This window comes from Sciurus vulgaris, assembly GCF_902686455.1.
Source record: "Sciurus vulgaris genome assembly, chromosome: 1".
Taxonomy (NCBI): domain Eukaryota; kingdom Metazoa; phylum Chordata; class Mammalia; order Rodentia; family Sciuridae; genus Sciurus; species Sciurus vulgaris.
Window position 1 is genome coordinate 175,911,254 of NC_136461.1, and position 23,913 is coordinate 175,935,166.

At 40.0% G+C, this 23,913-nt stretch overlaps 1 protein-coding gene and 1 pseudogene across 3 annotated transcripts in view; both read right to left on the minus strand.

Annotated features, from left to right (window-relative positions):
- NCALD (neurocalcin delta) overlaps positions 1 to 23,913 on the minus strand; it is a 364,457-nt gene that overhangs the window by 146,095 nt on the left and 194,449 nt on the right. The window lies entirely within an intron of this gene.
- LOC306654480 (small ribosomal subunit protein uS9m-like) lies at positions 5,073 to 5,961 on the minus strand (annotated as a pseudogene). The gene has a single exon. The product of its transcript is annotated as a small ribosomal subunit protein uS9m-like (transcript).

A 23,913-nucleotide genomic window follows, 5' to 3' on the forward strand; every position in this document is an offset into this window, starting at 1 on the left:
AAGAGTTGGGCTACCTCAGGTGGTTAATTTCATCAAATCTGAAATAGAAGGAATAGGTTATGTTTATTGTTTTAAGCAAACTCCTGATTTCAGGGCCCTACTCGATAACAGATATGTTTGGGATTAATGAGGATATTTCCTTATGCAAACAGCGAAAATTCCAACATAAATATTGTGAGTTCTGACCTCCTGCTTCCTTGTGGTCTTGCTGCCCTTGAGAAGCTATTCACAGCCTGTTGTCTCAACAGATGGTGACTCACTCTTTACCTGTTGAGATTACCTGATATGGTAATATTAGCCCTTATCTGTCTACCAGGTAAGTCTTTCATAGTAAAGTTCAGAAGAGTACCTGCCACGGAAGCAGCTCTAAAACACTCCCCACATTGTGGCCATCTTTAAGAATGATTGAAAACAGATATCACAGAGCTTTCACCACAGACCCAGAAAGGCTGTGAAGTTTGTGACAGTTTGCCTTCCAAGTGAAGACTTTCCCCCTCAGCCATGACTTCATCTTGTACTCTGAGAACCTGTGTGGGCCTCAGTTTCCTCGTGTGACAGATGAAGGACTCAGAATAGACCACTGCGTCTCAAATTTTAATTTGGACATGGATTACTGGAGGAGCTTGTTCAACTGCAAATACTTCTTATTCCATAGGTTGGGTTGGGGCCTAGAGGTCTGCATTTCTCTCCTGCTGGTACTGCTGTCTGTGGAAAACACTCTGAGTAGCAGGGGTAGATGACTCCTAAAGAAACTCTCAGTGCTGAAGACTTCTATTCAAAATGATGCAGAAAAGGCTAAATAGCAAATTAAATATACAAAATCATACCAAAAAGCTAAATATATAAAGTTTGAAATCTCTTGACAGTAACAAGTTCAGTGAATTTCCAAACTGCCTTGGCCAGGACTGTTATAGTTTAGGTAACAAAGCACAGAGGACCCCAATGTCTACCCATTTCTTTACTCTTTGTCCCCATAAGCAATTAAGATGAAATTATTATGATTTACAATTCCATTGGCTTAGGAAAATTCAACAATTAACCCCAGCTCAGACATCCTGAGGCCAAGGTTTAATTCCAAGAACTATTATCCTAACTAAAAAAAAAAAAAAAAAAACAAAAAAAAGGTTTAACACTGGTGAATGTCCCACTTTAAAATAAAATTTGTGATTTTCAAAGAATGAAGATAATTGTTCCCTTTGTCTCAACTGAAGTTTTGGTTGGGAGGCAATAGTTAGCAGAAGAGAAAAACAAGAGTTTTCAATGCCACTTGGCAATGGTAGGGCCAATGCTCAGCCTTCCCTGGTAGGCAAGAGCCTGGCTTCTGTTCCTTGTGAGAATTTATAGAAACTTAACACTGGGACAGGTGATCATTGATCTCATAATAACCCCAGGGAAGGGAAACCATTTTTTCTCTATCACTGGGGGGAAAAAATAAAAGCAACAAGAAAGGTACTAGATTATGGGTGCCTCTTATGGAATGTGTAAATCTTGGAGTGACACCAGGTCCCAAAGTCAGATCTGGCAAGAAGGTGGAGAGATGAGTAGGAAGTGTAGGAAGGAGTTTGTAAACATGTGTGCAAGGCACATGAGCCAATGCTCTTACTTCACAGCTTCTAATACGTGGAGAGGTGCCAGTGCTGCCCACCAGGGAAAGCCTCACCATCTACCCTGGACTGCTCTGCAGGTTTACCACTGCCAGGGCCTGAGCTTACAAGAGCAGGCCTTCATAGGTCAGCTGGAAGCAGCTTTCTCCACATTCAGTGCCCCACCAAGTATGGTTAGGGCATCCCATGGGCCTTCAGTCTTCCTGGGGTTCCTCATTCCTTCCTACAGCCAGTCCTGCTCTGGGGACTGACCAGCCCAGGACCCCATTTTAAGGTCCTGCCAATTCTGGGGGTAATTGTCTAGTCTAATAAAAGATTTATATAGAGAGATGTAGCACATGTAAACATATTATTCCCCCAGGAATAGACTGCATTTTAACAAGGTCTTTGACTAGGAAGTAATCAATGCCTTACCTTCAAATACAGACTCAGATGATGTAAGAGATTTAGTGACAATGGTCATGTTGGAGAGAAACGAATGGGAGAAGGGAGGAACTTAAGGTGTTCTCTCCACCATCTTATCTGCAGGACTGCACTGACACTGGCCCATGATTTGGCCAATAAATGGCGCCAGGTTTTTTAAGATTGTGCTACTTTCCCACGTGGCTGGTTTTATATCTTTCACATGTTGCTGTTTGGAGGGAGTTAAAGGAGGATGACTTCTGGTTAAGGTATAGGATGAGGCTTCCAGAAGCCTGAGTTCTAGGCCTGCCTCTGCATCTCACCAGCCAGGTGGTCTTGGACGAGTCACCTCACTTCTCTGTACATGGTTCTTATCTGTAAAGGAAAGAGACTGAACTAGGTAAAAGTTCTCAAAAGTTTTATTCATTTCCTTGTTTAGGGAAACATTTATTTAAAAGGAATCTTACCTAGAAGTTCAATCTTCAAGCAAATGAAAAAGCAATGCTGTCTGATGCGGTACCGTGAGGTGCTATACCAAGTAAACCTCAGCATTTCCATACATTCTCAGGGCACGCAGAGATTCATGGTTTGCCTTTTTATCTCATGGCAATGCAGGGACCCACACTCCTTCCTTCTGTGTCTCTGCAATGCTCCAGGCAGTGGTTCTCAGGGTTCAGTTTATCTTTATCCCCCCTTCCCTTCCACCTTTTGCCAAATCAAGGGACCTGTGGCAACACCAGAAGACATTTAGGTGACTTCAACTGGGGAAAGTCCTACTGGCATCAAGTTAGATGCCAGGGATGTTATTAAACACCCTATAATGCACCAGACAGGCCCTCACGACCAAGAATCATCCAACCTCAAATGCCAATAGTGCTGAGCTTAAAAATGCTTGCCCTAGGTTCTTAAATTCTGCATTCCCAGCCAACAAATGAAGGAGAGAGCACTGTGGAGCTCTGCCCTGGGAGGAGGAGGTGGGCTTGACTGGAACAGTACACTTCACCTCTACTCATGTTTCATGAGCTCAACTTGGTCATATGCTTTACTTGACTGTGTATGTGTGTGTGCATAATGTGTGTGGGCCATGGTGGTAGTAGAGGAGAGATGTGGTCTCTGACTGAGGAGCTGCTTCCAGAAACAAAGCTATCTAACAGGAAGCAATGGTAGAGCTGGTGGACAGCTGTCTGTCACTCAGAGTCCCCCCTCAGTAAACATAGGTTGTCACAAACGATGGAAGTGATAACCCTTCACAAGTAGCAGGCAGAATCCTGGCAATCCTTGCTACCTGAAGTGTGGCAACATTGGGAGTCTCGGGAGAACCCCTAGCGCTCTGAAAAGTGTGACAAGAGCCAACCTGCACTAGCTGCGGGACACCAAAGCATGCAGAAGTCCACAGAGATGCACAGGGCAGTCTGCCATCTCTGTGGAATTGCATTTCCCACTGCAGACAGGGGGCTGTGACTGGGGATCATGGAAGGCTGTCTTTTCTGTGTGGAGAGCAAAGATGAATAGGGTCAAATCCAATAAGGGGATAAAGAAAGATACAGTGGATTTAACCTATTTCCCCCTCAGCCTGGAACACAGCAGTCTTTCTTTCCTCAGTTACTTTCACTAATCGGACAGTGGCCCAATTTCAGAAGCTAAGGCATTTGGAACACAAATGAAAAGATACACAAATCATGTTAGATTTTCAGAAGAAAGCTCAATGAAAAATAAAATAAGTCAAAAGCCCCAGACCTGTTTCTGCCTGTGACCAGCAGTTCCAGGGGAGATTCACTTACACGTCCTAGGCTTGGTAACTTTCAATAATCATGTGGAAACTGACCTGGAGCAAGAATTTTCCAACTGTGTCCTGGAGAACCCCTGGGTGGAGGAAATCTGGGGTACCCATCGGAGATTCAGATGGAGTAAGCCAATAGGGAATATAGCTCACCTCCAATTCCTTTTTGTCCATTTGACATACCACACCTCAGTGTAAAACTTTGCTTAAATGAAGGAGTCTATGGCTAAGCAACATTTGAAAATCCCTAATTGACTCACTCATTTCTAATTCTAACAGCCTGTGACTATAAGTCTAGAAAAACTTTGGTAAAAATTTCTATTCATTCCTCCATAAGGCAATATTTGTCTTTAAGTTTTATTTAATTTTATTTATTTATGTTTGGTACCAGGGATTAAATCCAGGGGCGCTTAACCACTGAGGCACATCCCCAGTCTATTTTTTTTAAACTTACTTTTTAAGCTTAAATTTTACAAAGCAGCATTTAAAAATAAATCATCTCACAACTAAAAATAATTTCTGCCAGTGCTGCCCTCACATTGGCCAGCAGATGCTGATTGTGTTCTGCCCCATGCCAGGCATGTGTGCAGTCTCTCGCTGCCCCTCCTGGGGGACACCTTCAGCACTTCTTCCAGGTAAACTTTCTGCAGGTTGCCTCTTGGCCTGGCTTCTTTCATTCTGTCACGTGGATCAGTAGTAGGTATTGCAGCTTGTCTCATCCACTTGACCTCATTCTCAGTCATGAAGCTGCACAGGGCTTTTGCCAGTGCCAAGTGTAAGGGGAAAAATGCAGCTCAACTTGGGACCCACTGCGTAACCGCCGCTGCATGATCCTGCTGATCTGCCACTAGCTCGCTTGTCTCAGTTGTGGCTCACCAATAGCCCAGAAAAAAATGCTCCACAGACACAAGGTCTCATGCAAGAGACTTTATTTATGCGGATGATTAACACATCCGCCTAGGGTGAAAAGAAGAGGAAAAAGAAAGATGGCGTGTGGCTTCTCCCAGATACTGGAATCTCACAGGGTGGAAGGAACCAATAGCGGAGGAGAATTCTTGCAAGCTGACTGCTGAACCAATAGCATGTTAGGACATACCATGGGAAGCAGGAAAATGGCGACAGTGTAAGCCGGAAATTCCTTTAACGTAAGAGGCGGGCACAGTGCAGATTGACAGGTGATGGGGAGGCCGGAAATTCCTGTAAAAGGAGAGGCGGGCAGAGCGCAGATTGACAAGTGGTTGGGAGGCCGAAAATTCCTGCATCGGGAGAGGTGGCGGCTTTATACATTACACCAAGCATATGGCTCCTGCCTGTGCTGACCTCCCACCCCTGAGACTGTGCAGGTCACATCATGTTTTCCAAAGCAGTCAAGGAAGTGAAAAGGGAACATCAGCTGTTCTGTCCTGTGTGACTGGAATGTTCAGATAATCGGCTCCATTCACTGTTATTCTTCCACTTCCGTTTCATAAGCAGCTGCTTCTGCTTTTGCACTCTTTCTTCTATCTTCACCTGTGCTGAAGGCCCTTCCTTGCTGGTCATATGGCACAGGTTCAATCAGCTGTTTTTTTGATTGAAGAGCTACAATTCTGCGAAACTTCTGCACAAATTCTTCTTCAGCAGGATCACACTGCAATGTCAATAACTTTTCTAGCAACCAAATGAACTGCATATGATCTTGATCTGACAGTTTTTCCACTGACATTCTAGTTCCTCCTTAATCAGCCATCTGCTGCCAATCAGTTCTTTGGTTTCCATTTTTCTGGAAGTAGACCTTTGGCTCACGACTGATTTTCACATTTTTCTATCTGGAGTAGCTTTCCATATACTTCATGCATTCATGAATAACATGATTGTTTGCCAGTATAGAAGAGAAAATGAAATGGATAACCATCTTCTCCCCATTGGTTTGCTCTTTGTCTTGGAAAAATCTGTTCCGAATGCTTCATTATTGACCTGGCTTGCTTCTCAAACAAACCACTTGGAAATAGATAGACCACAGCTCTGTCAATATCCTCTTGGGTAAAAGTTTCTGGATCTTCTCCCATCATGTTGGCCAAGTGTCTTTCCTATGTTGAACTCTTCAATCTGCTTTGTAATAAAATCCTCTGTGTATGTTCCACATCTTGAGGCTGGAACATTTTTCTTTGTTGTTACAATGGTGGTGTGTACTGACCTTCATAGACAGTGGCCTTTGGGTAGCAGCAGCAGTGGGTTAGCAGCAGTGGGCAGCGGGGTTGTGGGCAGTGGGGTTGTGGGCAGCGGCACCAAGAGAAAAGACCTCCAGGGGCCCCTTTGGTTTTTTTTTATGTTTTTATTTAGAGACGGGGTCTTGCTAAGTTGATTAGGGCCTCACTAAGTTGCCCCAGCTGGCTTTGAACTTGTGATCCTCCTACTTCCATCTCCCAAGCCACTGGAATTACAGGCGTGTGCCACCATGCCCAGCTCTGAATTTTAAATTACCATTGACATTAGCTTGGCCCAATCTCTAATTCCCTACATGTTTGTCAGACAGTCTTTAAGCCTTAAAGTTAGTCTCATTCACACAGAAGAATACGTAATGGAATCCCTCATGACCTAGAGAATCTTGGGAGTTTCTAAATCCAACTTTCATATACTGAACACAGGTAACTTTGATCTTAAAATTTTATGATAAATTTGATTTTCAGTGTTACCTTTGACAGTTGTTCTCATACCCACAAGCCTGCTATTATCAACCACCCTTCTTCAATAGGTTACAGAATCATTCTCTTTGCCCAAGACCTGGGGAAGTCTCCACTGCCAATCACTGCATGGGGATGAAGTTCTAAAACAGACTCACATAGTACTTCTGTTTTCCCATTAGGAACCAAGATTTGCCTCGATTCCCGTAGTCATTCTCTCTGTGACATGACCTGCGTGTTCTCTATCCTTGACTGCAGTCATTCCTAATTGTAAACCCCTGAGATAAACAAGTCCCCTCAACTTATCTAGTGAGGGTCTCTGCATAGATTAGATTCCCATAAAATAAGCATTAGTGTAAAACAACGTGACAAAACCCATGTTAAGTGTAAATTAGGCAACTTAATTTCCATTAAAATATGTGGATTTCTATATAAATGTTATATTTTGATGCATAAACAAAATGTTTCAGAAATTCCCCAAGTTGGAGCTTTTGCTCCAACTTCTGCAGCAGCAATTATTTGCCATGTTCTTTACTAAGACATAGTTGGTTCCATTGGGAATATCATTGGTGACTGCCATCTACCCCTATTGATAGGTATCACCATTCTCATCCACGTACAAACCACTGAGATTTCAATACGGCCTTACTAACTGCAGCCTGCCCCCAATTCTACCACAAACTCCAAGAATAACAATATCTAGGGAAATCACTGCGGACCCTCGTTAAGATCCTGATCCTGCCATTGGAGAAGCACCACGGTCTCTTGAACCAGCAATGTAAAGGTTGTAGGAATTTCAAGTAACCCAATAAGGATGGCCAATGTTTCATGACTGGTGAAAGTTTTAAAATTGAAACATACTGTGTATTTCAATTCTCTTCATTGGTTTGTCTCCTCTCTAAACATGAAGTGTCTGAGGAGGATCACATCTATTTTATTCACTCTTAATTCCTCAGACCATCAAAAGATCCACATGGTACTCACTGAATGACTGGATGAATAAAAGACAGTCGTTTAGTATGATGTTATAAATACGGTGTGTAGTCATTTTGTTGTGACAACCTGATCTCTAAAGGAGGTGCATGAAAAACTTAATGAAAAAGGAAATATAGGTCAAGTTCATAAAATCTTCTACGATCAGAGAATATTTATAAGTTTCCTCCCCTGATAGCAATACTTCAAAAAAAAAAATGAAATAGGAAAAGTTTTGGAGTTCACCCTAAATAATCTCAGAAAAGAGCAGTATATCTCAGATGCTTTGAAAACCAGATCAACCTGATTTCGTTCATGGAAATCAAATTCTAACAAAATACAATAACATTTGGTGCTTCTTTGGAAGGTCACAGGAGGGACCGATGCTTTGTTTTGTCAACATGTATATCGTATTTAAAAACACATTAATTGACGCCACTGAGGGCACCTTCATGGGTGGTTGAACATGGCTAACAGAGTTCAGCATAATAACCAAATTTTTACAACAGGATTCTGACATTTGAATTAAAGTGGATCTTAAACCTTTTTAGTAAGGAAGGGTCATATTTTATTTTTTTTTTTCATCAAGAAGTGGGGTCAGCATTTATAGAACTGTGCTTCAGCTACCTGTTGACCATAGGATTATGGGGACACCCCCCCCCTACATTGATGCTGGTAAAGATGGAGTTCCACTGTAACAAGAGCTTAATGCTGTGCACATTTATGGCAGGCAGTAAATATCAGAAGCCATCCGGGCACTTATAATGTCAAGGCAAGTAAGAAATGAGACCCACCTTCAAAGAGCTCTCAGTCTGATGCTGAGGAGAGCTGTGTGTTGGACAACTAGAATTCCATGACTGACCTGTGGTGACTAGTGGAATGGAGAAAGGATTATTAGCACACAGGAAGAGAGGGATGGAAATCTAGAGTTGGGGAACAACCAAACCAAGCAACAGAAGAAAACGCCATGTGTCCTGTTCATGGAATGGTCACAGCTTGGCCAAGTGGGGAGCTGGGGTGGGCAGGAGCAGAACATAAGGTCCAAGAGACAGGTTGAGGCCATATTCTGGAAAGCTGTGCTAGGAGGTGTGACCTTCAGCGGTGGCACAAAAGGGGTTTTCCATGGGGAAAGTGGCCAGTGGATTGGCCAAAGGATGATTCAGGGTGCCTATACTCCCCTTCCCAACCAAATCTCCATCAACTTCCTCATAGCTCCCCCACCAAAACAAAACAAAACAAAAATGCCCTGAAAGCATGCACTTAATTCAAGTCCCCTAGCCCACTTCATATTGCTATTCCGATATGGAAATGCAGAAGCTACCCTTGAAGGCTCTCATATCCCACAAGGATGGGTATGAAAAAAAAATCAAACCTAGAGGCAGATTTGCCTCCTTGATTTCAGTCATGGCACCAAACCAGAGAGAGTTGGGATAATGAGGGACATAGAGGTCACAGAGAGAAAAGCTGTTGAGAAAGCATGTCTTGGATTTGGTCTTCGAGGGCAGGGAGCTCATCAATTAACTTGAGGTTCCCTGTGGCATAAGCTGTATATATTGGCAGAAAAGTAACTAAGAAGCAATTGTGTCACCACAGGCAGTGCTAAATTAGATGCACAGTGCATCTTCAGTAGCTATTAATAGTAAGGAGCCTGGAGCCAACTAGAGATATGTCTGTATAATAAGGAAATGTAGTGCTCTTAAATGCGTAAAACATTGTTATCTGTCATCTATAGGCAGCTAAATAGAAAAACACAGCTGAAGAGCATTTGCAAACTGAGTGAATATTCCTATGAAGAACCTAGGTCTATAATCAGCTGGAGAATGAATTAAAGATGACAACTTTGACTTCTAGATACTGCTTGGTTAAAATAGAAGAAATGAGTGTAAGAAATGTATAAGAATATATAGTAGCACATATAAGTGAATATGTTAGTGATTTTTTTTAAATGAAGTCCAGTGCAGTCTTTGTTAATTGACTAAGGAATGTGTGAACAAACAATGCTACTGTATAGGCTTTGAAAAACATAAAATGTTTTGCAGTCTAGGCTAACTACGTGCTTTATGACATATTCATCATGACATAGAGTTATTCTGTGTATCCACAGGGGATTGGCTTCAGGACCCCTCTGACACCAAAGTCCATGGAAGCTCAAGCCCCTTACGTAAAATGCCATAGTGTTTGCATACAGCATATGTACATCCTGTCAGGCACTTTAAATCATCTCTAGATTACTTACAATACCTAATACAATGTAACTGATATATAAACAGTCATACTGCCTCATTAAGGCAAGAGAAGTCTGTATATTTTCAGTACAGCGGCAATTATTTTCCCCAGATATTTTCAATTCGTGGTTGGTTGAATCCACAGAAGCCTAACCCACAGCGTTTCTGACAGGGAGCCAAATGTATATAAAAGTAAATGCATGATCACTTCCAACAAAACCAAACACCAAGATGCTGGGAGCCCATTTGCCCAAGTTGTCTATGCTACTTCTTTTATTTTTATTTCAGAGGAAAATATGATGTTGCAAACAACAGCCATAATATAAACAGGACAAATTGTATATTTGCAAAGGAAATGGCAGGTCACAGCACTGTTTTGTTGTGTTTTAATCTTTGCCTTTGTGGAAACAAGGGTACCTATTATTCACATATATATAGCATATTCAAAGAATACAAAGAAGTTTAAAAACCACTGAGGTATTACTTAAGCTACAAATATATTTTATTATACCATTAATTACTTAGAACAAAATGAGGAGATAGGCAGATATAAAAAACCTAAGCATTGATTACAATGCATTAAGAGCTACTTTTTGAAATTATGAAAATAATTTAAATATATACCAACAAAATTCCAAAACAAGGTTATTAATATCTTTTAAGTATTAAAAGATATTACTTCAACACAACGACGAAAGCATTACTCCATGCAAAGCTAGTGAGATTTAGTGACTAGAGTGACAGCATCGCATATTTTCATATTTTTAGTTCTGTTTATGTGTCAGACTGCAGTCTCACAGGATCGAAATAGGCATATTCAAATTTATTTCCAAATAATCACTTTTTGTCTCCTTTCTAATTTTAGCCTGCACAAATCTTTCTGATTCACTTGGGTCTCTGGCAGACAGTTGTGGACTGTGGGCCTACTGGCCAGTGTGACCAGGTCAATTTGCCCCTCAGGACTATTGCAGCCTGACGCCAGCTAGACATACAGGAGCTACATATACAGTTAGACCCATGGCAGACACTATTGTGCTCCCCAAAGACACCCCTCTTCCTTCCTTCTCACACAGGGCTTCTTGTCCTCAGCACTATTGATAACTGGGTTGGGTTCCTCTTTGTTGTGGGGACTTTCCTGTGCCCGGTAGCCTGTTTGGCAGCATCCCTGGTCTCTACCCATTAGATGCCAATGGCTACTTCTCCCTTCTCCAAGTTGTAACAACTAATAATATCACCAGACATTACCAAATGCCCCTTGAGTTGGGGGAAAGGGGAGAGAGGAAAATCAGCCCTGCTTGATAAGTCGTTTTTACAGAATGCTGTTTATAGTCTTGCCTCCACCATTCTATGAACATCTATAAGCTGTACATAAAGTAGCCAAATCCCAGGCAAAGAGAGCAAATCTTGATTGGTTTAGATCAATCATGGTGGGCCTATCCCCTGTCTCAGACACTGGCTTATGCAAGTATATGCAATACATTGCTGGCCAAGAAGACAAGGAGATGTCAGCTGAGGGGTCCTGTGTTACCAACTTTTCATTCCCATAATGAAAACCTGAGAGAATTTACCTACAGAGAAAACAGGTTTATTTTGGCTCACAGTTCTGGAGGTTTCAGTTCAAGATCAGGTAGATTCATTGCTTTGGGCCTCTGGTGGGCATGCTGGATAGTGGGAGTACCAGAGGAATAGAACTACCCACCTCATCTGCCAGGACGCCAGGAAGCAAAGAGAAAAAGGAGGCCAGGGTCCAGGACCTTCTTCAAGGACACACCTCAATAACCAAGGACCTCCCACCAGGCCCCTCCTCCTAAAGGGTCCACCACCTCCAGATTGCACCACCCTGTTTGATACATGGACCTTTGGCAGACATTCAACATCCAATCTACAGCAGGCCACACAGGAGGAATGCCTCACTCTCAGGGATCCTTTGTTATATATACATAAAAAAAATCACATGTGCACACACGTACACAGAAAGTATAAGAAAGAATAGAATGAAGAAAAGCGAAATAAGGGGTATTTTAATTTGCTACAGTTGCCTTAACAAAGTACCTTAACAAAGCAGCAAAAATTAATTTTCTTGGGAGTTTTGGAGGGTAGAAGTACAAGCTCAAGGTGTCAGCAGGTGATTTCATCAAAGGCATCTCTTCTTGGCATGTAGGTCACTATCTTCTCCCTGTGTCTACACATGGTCTTCCCTCTGTGGGTGTCTGTGTTCAGATTTCCTCTTATTTCGAGGACATCGGTTATATTGAATTAGGTCCACCCTAATAACCTCATTTTAACCTAACTATCTCTTTAAAGAACTTATCTCCAAATAAATTCACATTCTGATGTTCTGGATGTTAGAAATTCAATGCCTGAATTTGGGAGGCAGGGCACAATTCAGGGATAACAAGGAGAGAAGAAAAAGGAAGAAAAAGGGGAGAATGGACTGTATTAGTTGGTAATGACCTCCTCTGTGTTAGAAATTAATGATCTATTAAAATAAAGCTTTGTTTTTATAACTTATGAAGTCTGAATATGGGTGGCTTGCTAACTTTTGGGTTGGGGTGATCAAAAGTGTCACTGATGACCAGACTCTTTTTCTAGTTAATATTTTGAAGTTTTCATCTCCTCACTGGTTGCCTCGAGGTTGCAAGATGACCCTTGCAGCTCCAAGTCAGGAAGACAAGGAAATGGGCAGTACAAATAATCTCACTCTTATTCTTGTCTTTTAAATAGAAGTGAACTCTTCCCCCAAGGGTCCCCCAACATATTTCCATTTACATCTCATTGACCATAACTAGGACATACGGCCAGCCCCAGCTGTGAGGGAAGCTGGCAGAGCAAATATTGGCTTCCTAGAAACTTTGGGAATAGGCAGCAAGCAGGAAGCAAGTTGAGATTGCTGTGGAAATAGTCAGCCACCTCTGTCCAGAGGAGTAAGAGAAAGAAAAGAAAAGGCGGGGGCAGGGAGAAGACAAGAAGAGAAAAGGAAAATTGTCTGCATTCATAATTAAATACTATATATAAAAAAACTAAGACTAGATACTCAGCCCTCCCAGCGGGTTCCCCTATCCTGTTGATTAGCTACTATAATATCCAACAGCTTGCTTCGTGTCAAAATGACTGCTCATCTTTGGCCATAAATATATATCATATTTAATGATTGCCTCTAGATAAAGAGTTATGCATGAACAATGAACCCCACATCCCTAACTTGCAATGTAGTATTTGGCTCAAAGTAGGTAATTACTAACTATCTGTTGAATAACTGAGTCAACTGTGGGAAGAGCACATACTATCTAGTCAATTAGAGAAGGAATCACCAGGATTTCTTTGTTGTGGAAACTGGTTAGAAATGTAAATTTTTAGACCTTGACCCAAACCTACTGAATCAGAAATAGATCAGCAATCTGCATTTTAAACACCCTACCGGGGATTTTGACAAGCTTCTGAACCCAAAGGCAGAGCTAAACTATCTCTGTCCTTCATAATTTTAGGGCCATGAATGTTTTATTTATTGCTATTTCTCTTCTGTGCTACATTGATCATCTGAAAGTACAAGTCTGTTCTAAGGATCTAAAAAATTTTAAACAGTAAATTATGAAATATTAAAACATAAAGGTCCACAGGACAAAAATAAAATACCCACATATGCACTTAGACTTAACACTGCTCAGATTTGCCATTTGCAGTTTTGTCTTTTTGAGTTCCTAGGCCCACCCCATGTTCCCTCATTCTTCCAAGCCCTCTGACAACAGGTCTCTATTCCTCAGCATCCTGACCCTTTCCTGATGAATCCTGAGTCCCTTGGCCAAGAGAACACCTTTGTGGAAGTGCATCTCTCCCTGGTAATCTCCAGAGGCCAAGTTACAGGCACATTCCCTACCTGGAGCTAAATTGCCTTTCACTGAGGCTCTGATGATGTACACCTTATGTTGAGACACCCCGGAGGGAGGGTGGGAGTCAATTAAACTGTCAGTATCATATGCTTCTCATCTGAAATGCAACTCTGAATCCTCAAACTCAAGAACAATGTTTTTACAGGTGAGATGCACCCCAGACAGAGAAAGGAAGGAGGCAAATGTAGCCAAAAGTAAGGATGCTTGGGCATGGTGAGTTCTTATTCTAGCAATATTTTGTGGGATGCTTATTCTCTTAACACCTTTGAGTCCATCTGTCAGGAGCAAGGGAATGCTGATTGTTAAATATAATTAAATTTCTAAAGTACTTCCACATGTATTGTCCCACTGGATGAGAACTGGCATCCTCAGAGACTGTCTGGTGGCCCACTGTGCTCCTAGCACCCCACATACTTCTTGGTACATGAGAGGCACCAATTGAATGTTGATTAACGTGAAGGAAAGAAAGATGCTCAAAGTGGCAGGTTCAGAATTCTCATGAAGGGCAGGGATGATCGTCTAGTTGGAAGGAAGCCACTTGAAGGAGCCTGTTTGCAAACTAATTGTTTTGCTTTACACTAATTCCTTCTTTGAGAAAGTTTTAGTAGGAAAATATGTTAACTGAACTAAAGGTTGACCTTGGTAATGTACTTGACTTACATTCTGATTGAAGTTCTTTGTCTCATTAAGGAAGAGTTCTCAGATTGGATCTGCCTGTGGACCTTGCTTTGAGTAATGACTGAGTAATATTCCATTATGCATATATACCACATTTTCTTTATTTATTCATGTGTTGAAGGGGCACCTACATTTGTTTCGTAGTTTAGCTATTATGAATTGAGCTGCTATAACATTGATGTGGCCATGTCACTATAGTATACTGACTTAAAGTCTTTTGGGTATAAGCTGAGGAATGGGATAACTGGGTCAAGTGGTGGTTTCATTTTAAGTTTTCTAAGGCATCTCCATACTGCTTTCCAGAGTGGTTGCACCAATTTGCAGGCCTACCAGCAATGTATGAGTGAACATTTTCCCCACATCCTCGCCAACATTCATTGTTACTTGTATTCTTGATAATTGCCACTTTGGAGTGCAATGAATTCTCAATGTAGTTTTGATTTGCATTTCTCTAATTGATAGATTCGTTGAACATTTTCTCACATATTTGTTGACTGATCATATTTTTCATCTTCTGTGAAGGGCCTGTTCATTTCCTTTGCCCATTTAATGATGGGGGTGACACGAGTTTTGTCAATGATGTACATGCAAGTAGAAATCACCAGGTGGAACCAGGTGCAGAAGCTCACACCTGTCCCAGTGATTCAGGAGGCTGAGGCAGGAGGATCTCAAGTTCAAAGCCAGCCTCAGCAACAGCAAGGTGCTAAGCAACTCAGTGAGACCCTGTTTCTAACTCAAATATAAAACAGGGCTGGGGATGTGGTTCAGTAGTCAAGTGCCCCGGGTTCAATCCCCAGTAACCCTCCCCCACAACAAAAAGAAGGAAAAGAAAGAATCAACAAGTGGCACTTCTGGAAGCCCTTCAAGGAGGTTTGGCTGACTGCTGCTTTGTTGGTGTTTTCCACCAGCAAATTTATTCATCACAAAATGCTCATTTCCCTTCTTCTCCTTTAATGGATTGTGGACATGAGGCTGGAACAGCTCAGACAGCTTGGAACCACAGACGACAAGCGAATGGTAAGGGTGCTTGAGAGCACAGAAGTGTGGGGTTTCTGACAGCACCAGGAGGTGTCATGCCAGCCTCAGATTGCCCACCTTTAGACCTTTGATTATGGGAGAAAGGAAAACCCCTAATTTATTTATTAAAGCCATTGATTGGGGGTTTATATAATTTTTAGCCTATTAAATTCTTAACTAATACATATACCATGTTAAATACAAGTGCTTGATGTAAAGATGAGGAATATAAAATATGTTTCCTACCCTCAAGGAGCTTATGGTACCACTTCAAAGACAGGAAAGAGATACAGCTTCCGGGCAAACATGGGACCACAGGTCTTGAAGAATAACAGCAGCCGGGATACCTCCTGGGCATGCTGAATAACTGTTTTGAAAATATTGAAGAGTGCAGAGTTGAAGTATGAGGTTGAATTTAGGGATTTTGAGATAAGAAAGGTATTTCAGCTCATAAGAAATAGGGATTCTACATGAAAAGGGATGCTGGAAATGCCAAGGTCTATAGCTGGGAGGGAAAATGGAACAGAGTTATTGAGGTGCAAAAAGAAAAAAGAAAAAAAAAAGGAAAAACTAACTACTACAGAAGCCTAAGGAAGCTGATATCTTGAGGAAGAAGGGAAACAACCTAAAGCTTACATAAAGAGACTGTGGAATTTGGGTGACTAATACCAAGCAAGACACACATGGTTCTGATGGGGCAGAAAATTCATTTTGAAAACATTTTCAACATTATGCCAGGAAATCCTTATTTTAGGAAAGTATAAGAAAAACAGCTAAAATGGAGCCACTCTGGTTAAATAAGGAGTAGAGAACCCACAGGCTCAGCTAGGGACCCTCTCTTCCCCACTGCACTCCAGGGTCCCCATCAAGCTCTGAGGAGCGGCAAGGACCACGTCACTGGGGAAAGACAAAGGTACAAGTGGGAAATGAAGTAGCTTAGACCCAGTGAAATCATTCAGAGAAGAAAGAGCAAGAGAAACTTGAAAAAAGTCATCTTTGGGGATTTAGGAGATCTGAATTCCAGGTCTACTGAATCAATAACTCTCAGTCTGACACACAAGCCCTTGAGCCTCTGAGCTGATCCATTTTCAAGATGTTTTCCAGACTTAAAAGTAATGGATCCTAATTTGGAGGAAATCGTGTTCAGAAAAGAAGAGGCCACGATCCCCAGAATCTGGGGTTTTATATGAAGAATCACACTGAAATGGTCTTAAGATTTTTAATGTTCAATTGCACTTTGCTCTTGAAAGCTATAGTTTCTCTGACTCATTCCCTTCTTCACTTTCTATTTTAAAGGATAAAATCTGTGATACAAACTTTGGATTTTTACATATCCATCTAATAATAATAATCTAATAATAACAAATCAATAATAACAAAGAAAAGAAAAAGGTAAAATTCAACCTAGAAAATGTGGTTCTACATTTTGCTTCTCTGAATCTTAAGACAAATGAAAAAAATTTGGTAACTGATTCAAAAAGTGGTGGGAATTTGTGATCATCTCATCTTTTTTTAATTTAACAATTACATGTTGCCATAGAGCAAGAATATGGAGTTGTTAATCTGTAAAGCACCCAGAACCAAATTTTTGGTCAAATATTCATTTTGTCATTCTGTAGAAAGTCTTCATTTCTCTGCCCATTTTCCAGATGGGAAAACAGAAGCACAGAAAAGTAGAATCAAAGAATACGGCTTGCTGTTGGTGGTAACTTGCCTGGCTGCAGAAGCATACGAACAGAAGACCCCTAAAATTAGCCAACTGTGATGGAAAGAGTCATCCCTTATAGGCCTGCCCTGAACAGAATTGTAAGTGAACAGAGGTAAACTAACACCCATGTTTATCTCTGCTGCTATGACTGACATTGGACTTGAAAGGAAGAAGTACAGCGAAAAGACAGGCTCTGAGCAGGCAACATGGTGCATTTGCCTTAAAGAAAGAGGCCTTTTTCTGTGGCCTCCCAGTTGATCACATAATTCAAGAAGTCTTTCTACATTCAATAAAACTAATTCAAAAATTTTTTGGTTTTTTTTGTCCCAGATACAAGGAGTTCAATCACATCTGATTCTGGCCACTCCCTGTCACATCCAAAGAGGCCTCTAGCGTAAGCATGTACCTAAGTCCAGTTCTGCTGGGTGTTACCCAGAAAGATCCAGTACTCCCCTTTGGAGTCCCTGTCACTGAAGAGGTCCTCCACTTCCAAAGCAGCGTCACAAGCCCTGGCATCAGGCCATGCCCTGCACAGGAAAACTCTCCCTTTACCTGGACTCTAGTGTTCTCTGGGGATCACTAATATCCTGAAGCCCTCCATCCATGGGACAGAAGCTAGATGGACTGAGTCAAAGCTCTCAAACACTGGGAGGTGGCTGCTCACAACTAGAGGCAGGACACCCCAGCTGACCTGTTGCACAAATGAACCTATCATTGAACAAACCACTTTCTAATAGATTTTATATCTGTAAGTAGACAGTGAGAGAAAAAGATCAGACAGGGCCTGTAAGGAGAAAAAATCCTACACACTCAGTTTAAAGAACTTATGTCAGGTAAATGCTTTCCTTAAATGCAAGGGAAGAAAAGGAATATGCAAAGTTACAGGCTGTTGGAGGTCTCGTGGATGTTTTGACTAAACAAAACAAAAATAAAATCACTCTGCCTGAGTCATTATAAAACAGAAGATACAATTTTGGAAGCCTTTTAACGACTTTGACATATATTGTCCATGAGCTATTTCATTTTGTATACTATTCATTCAAAGATGTGTGAAGTGGAAGGTAGAAAGCATGCCCTTCTGATTTTTCTTTTTTAAGTTAGGTCTTTGGGAATTAGAAAAATCTATAATATAAAAGATAACACCTTTAATGAAAGCAGCAGCAACAACAATCAGGCCAGTTCCAAGGTTAGGAAATCATATAATGAGCAGACTTAGATCAACTGTTCTCCAAGTAGATCCTCCTGCAGGGTGTTAATAGGGTTTAAAGAGAGGGAAAGTTCCATGATAAAGTACATTTGAGAAATCTGAATTAAAAGTTCTTGTCTATTTTTTTTTTTTGCATGTCTTACTTCAAGGTAATTCAAAGGCTTATATGTTTGAACATGCATAGCAAATCTCAAAATGGGAGATAAAATAGGAAACATTCCCCAAATGTACTTTGTCACCAAAACCTTTTATTTCTAATGAATCTTGTGGAATTCATGTTCCTTGGCTTGCATTTTTCAAAATGCTTAACTAGATAGGACAAATGTGTAGACTGCTGAGAAGGAAGGAGGGAGAAAGGAAGGGGAAAAAAAGCAAAATTTGAGCTCATTTGAAGTTGCATGCACCTTATGAAATCACTGGCCAAACAATATTGCAAGGTGTAAAGAGAGAAGTGTATGTCATTCTAACTAAACTTAAAAATCATACGAAGAGTGAGTGTGATAAAAACGCTGAGCATCTCCACAGTCTACCCTAGCTCTCCATCTGTCACCCTGACTTTTTGAAAATAAAAGTAAATATGTGTACTAAAATAAAAAATAGAAGATGCAACACAGTGTTAAGGCTGTGAATGTGCCTACTCTTAGATTTGCCTTGTGAACTGATGGAACCACCCAGACTGTCACCCAGCTTTGCACACAGGCAAACTGAAATACCTGTTTGTATTCTTTGGGGCCACTTAGGACCTCCTGGGGTCTTTGGGTTGCCACTGATCCTACCAGGCACCATACTAATTACTTAGAGTACATTATTCATTTAATTCCTACAGCAGCACTTTGAAGCTGGGACACTGATTTTCATTGGATGGTGCTATGGTTGAATGTATCATTCCAAAAACTATATAAATTAATAGACAAGGGAAAGGAGGTCAAGTCGAATAGAGGAAGGAGAATGAAAGAAGGAAGGGAGGATGAGAAGGAAAAGGTTGGGTCAGGGGGCAAGGTGGGGATCATGAACTGAAATCAATTTTAATGCATATGAGTTAATATGCATACTACTATGTATAACTATAAAGTTCTGAGAGAGAGAGAGAGAGAAGAAAAAGAGAAAAAAGATTAAGGGTGCACTTAAAAACCAAGGAGATTTTGGTGGTAAACAATTGAGAAGAGGCTGATAATTATATAAAAGCAAAAGCTAACCTGTAGACCAGTTAGTTCATCAGAGAGAACCAGGGAAAGAGATGGCAAAAGAACCGTCCCAGGATTAGAACCGACTTTAAACTGCTTAGCCTCCAAAACCGCACTTGATGAGTTTAACTGGATCACATTGCAAAGTAGTTGATGTCCCTGGGCATTGTAAGAAATACTAGAGCAATTAGCCAAAAATCAAGAGCCTGACAGCTAGGTGTGATACCAAATGAGGCAGATAGCATAAATGATCAGGGAATGAAGCAAAGACAGCCCTGCTATAACAGGTCACTCCAGTCATTGTGAGTATGTCCAAAGCTGTGCCCTCTGAAAATAATAAATAACATAGCTTTCACAATATGGGGAAAATAGACCTCACTGAAACAGTCTAGCCAATACACCAAACAAACAAACAAACAACAACACAAACAAGTCCCAGAGAAGGAGAGGAGTAGAATTGGTATCCAAAATTGCTACACTACAGTACCTTAAGGGTCTAGTTTTTAACAAAAAGTCATGAGATATGCAAAGAAAAAGGAAAGTTTTAATGCATACACAGGTGGGGAGAGTAGCCAAAATAAGCTGCCTGTGAGAAGACCCAGTGTTATTTAACATAGACTTCAAAACAACTATTATAAACATGTTCAAAAAAACTAAAGGAAATCATGCTTTTTAAAAAATATTTTTAGTGGTAATTGTCAATTGTCCTTTATTTTATATATTTATTTTTATGTTGGTGCTGAGAATCAAACCAGTGCCTTGCACATGCTAGGCAAATGCTTCTACCACTGAGCCACAGCCCAACCCAAAACCATGCTTTTTTGAAGTAAAAGAAGTTATAGTGACTATCTCATCAAGCAGAAAAATTCAATAGATAGAAATTATATAAAAATAACTAAATGGAATTCTGAGATTTCTAGAAAATTCTCAAATTAAAATTTCATTATAGGAAAATCAAACAGTGGATTTGAACTGGCAGAATAAAGAATGAGTGAAGCTGAAGATGATAGATGGTAGAGATAATGCAATCCAAAAACAAAAAGAAAAAGGAACGAAGGAAAATGAATAGTGTCAGAGAACTGTAGTATAACAAATAAACAAGCATATGCCTTTATGCACATACTTAAGGGAAAACATTAATCTATAAATCCAAGAATCTCAATGAAGGTCAGATGGGATAAAAACAAAAAGAACTCTACCAGACACATCATAATAAAAATGCTGAAAGTTGAAGGTTTTTTTATAAGATTGAAAGCAGCAAGAGAAAAAATGGTTCATCTCATATGAGGGAACCTTAATAAGATTGACAACTGTCCTCTCAGCAGAAAAACGAAGACCAGAAGGCAGTGTGTTTCAAAGTGCTGAAAGAACCCTGTTCAACACTGTCAATCTTATATGCAACAAAATTCTTTCAAAAATAAAGACAAAATAGAGCCATCCCTAGATAAACTAAAACAGAGAATACATTGATGGTAGGCCTGTCTCACAAGAAATTCTTGGAGTTCTTCATGATTAAAGTAAGTGAACTCCAATTTCAAGAAATCATTATTTGAATTACTTTTAAAAAGTATTCAGAAAAAATAATTATAAAGGTGTCATAAGTGCGTATTTCCTCCCTTTTCTTATCAAAAAAGAAATTGTACAAAACAGTATGTATACAATTATAATATTGAAGCTATAACCATTAGAATTGTAAAATATTGAACAATAGCACAAAGAAAAGGGTGGGGACAAGCCATATTTGAATAAGGAAATAATTCCATATGGTAATTTGAATTCATCAAGACCAAACAAAGAACTAGAAATGGTGCAGAAGTTGAGAGATAGATTAAATTATTTGTCCAAAGTCATAAAGTCAAAGAATTTTTTACTCACTCGGCACCTGTTAACAGGTTTGGTTATCTGGTTTTACAACCCAAGTAGAAATAGCAAAGTAGAATAAAGACCAGGTGCTCATGAAAATAAAATGGACAGTTAAAGGACATGTGTAAACTGTAAAGAGCAGACACAGAATCTCTCATCCTACTCTCCAAACCTGTTATAAAGCATTAGGACACAGTCACTGAAACACTGGTAAAAATAGCACCCTTGCACTGAGCCCTATGGTTTAGCATTTCCATAGTTCCATTCCATTTGACTCTGAGTAAATAAAAGCATTTAATTTCTAAAAAAGTTGATAATCCCTTACATAAATTCGCACCTCAGTCAGGAAAAAATGAGCACAGGGAACTCAAATAGAATTTTTAAAAGAAAAATTATTAAAGATGAAGAAGTTAATTAAATGGAAAACAATGTACAATAGAGAAAACAAGAAAGCCAGCAGGAGGTTTTTGGATTAAATAACAGGATGAATAGGTCCCTAGAAGAGTGATCAAGACAAAAATTATCAATATTTGTAATAAAAAGAGGGACATCATTACAGATCCTACAGATGTGAAAAAAATAATGGATTTTACAGGACTCTTAGAAGAAGAAAAACTTAGTGGTCCCCCTGTCCCATCTTCATTCCAGTAGAGGAATCTGCTCTACACTATCCCCAGAGGAGTAAGCACCTGTTGTTTGAATACCTCCAGAAAAGGTGAACTCTCCACTATCAAATGTCAGGTCACCCAGTTGTGGGAATGTTCTGTTATTAAAATCCTTGCTTGTGATGACCCAATTGTTCCCTCCGTAAAACTTTCATATCAGGTTGATATTAAAGTCTCTGATCTTTTTTAGAGATCTGAAAAGCAGCTCTTATGTCTATGGCCTGAAGTTACTAGTTTTCACCCAAAACTCATTTTATCTTTCTTTCATAGAAATAGAATCTTGGAAATAGTTCCAAAATAAAGACATTTTTCAGCTTCCCTTTTGACTCTGTGACTTTGTGATTAATGGGATGTCCAATGGGATGTAATAAACACCACGTGGTGGCTTCCAGAACCTTTCTTAAAAACAAATGAGCAAACACATTTGCCTGAGTCCTTTGCCCCTTTTCTTCTTCATACCTTTTACCACTTCTATGGTGTGGAAGCATGGTAGTGATGGCCACCACTGTAGACCATGAAGAAATGGGCTATACACCCTAGAGATGCATGTTATTGCAAAAGCCTGGGTTGCTGAAGACTTCATGAGGAGAAGCTCCTATTCGTGCTTATGTTGCTTCTCTCTGGACTTGAGAGGGATGGAGGGAGGGAGGGAGTGTGGAGAGATGGGGAGGAAGAGGGAGATTTCTATTTTATTTAAGGCAGTTATTAAATATCAAGCCTATTCCTAGCTGTTACAGTGATCATCATCACAATTACTGGGAACTTTGTGCAGGTGAAATGCTACATGTTAAAAAACTAAAGAATTTCATGACATTTCCAGGAATCCCTAGAGAAGAAAATAGAATGGAATACCTTCAAAAAACACAGTATAAGAGATACTAGAGTTGCACCTTTTCGGAGCTGTGAAGGTCAGCAGTCGCTGATTGGGGTCTCTTGATGACAGTTGACCAAGGTTTGGTCAAACAACTTCATTTTGGGAATTTACAAGGCAAAAGAAAAATAGACTGATAGAGAAGAAAATGGAGAGAAACTCAAATGAAAATTCAACTCGAAGTACTGCAGGTTTTGAAGTCACAGACTGAATGGAAGGAGTAAATTCTTCTGAGAGAGAGAGAGAGAAAATTCTCACATGAAACTAAGAATTTTGTTTTGTAGAGAAAAGGTCCACAAATCATCTCTTTATATTTAATTTCCCACACAAAAGTAAAGATATAAAATATCATTTTCCTATCAGCAACATCCAGTAACAATTACAGAAAAGGTTCTAGGACTTTTTTTTTTTTTTTTTTTTTTTTTTTTTTGATACCAGAGATTGAACCGAAGGGCACTTAACAACTGAGCAACATCTTTTTCTTTAACTTTTTAAATTTTGAGACAGGGTCTCACTGAGTCCTTAGTACCTTACTAAGTTGCTGAGGTTGACTTTTGAACTTGTGATCCTCCTGCCTCATCCTGGATTACAAGTGTGCACAACAATGCTTGGCTTTGCTTTTACTTTTATTTTATTTTTATTTTTCAAAGGCTGCATTTTCATTCATTGTACAAAATGGGGTACATCATTCATTTCTATGGTTGTACACCATGTAGATTCATACCATACATGTAATCATACATGTACATAGAGTAATGATGTCTGTCTCATTCCACCATTTTTTCATACGCCCCCCTTCATTTCCCTCTATGTAATCTAAAGTTCCTCCATTCTTCTCTCTCACCCCCATCCCCTCCCCTATTTTATATCATCATCCACTTATCAGGGAAAACATTTGGCCTTTGGTTTTTTGGAATTGGCTTTTTTCACTTAGCATGATATTCTCCAATCCCATCCATTTATCTGCAAATGCCATAATATTATTCTTCTTTATGGCCGAATAATATTCTGTAATGCAGCCACATCAATGTTTATAGCAGCTCAATTCACAATAGCCAGATTGTGGAACCAAGCTAGATGCCCTTCAATGGATGAATAGATAAAGAAACTGTGGTATATACAATTTTTATTTTTTAATGATTATTTTTAAGACCAGTATTCTCTCTTTGCTGTCAGACTGATACTGTTGC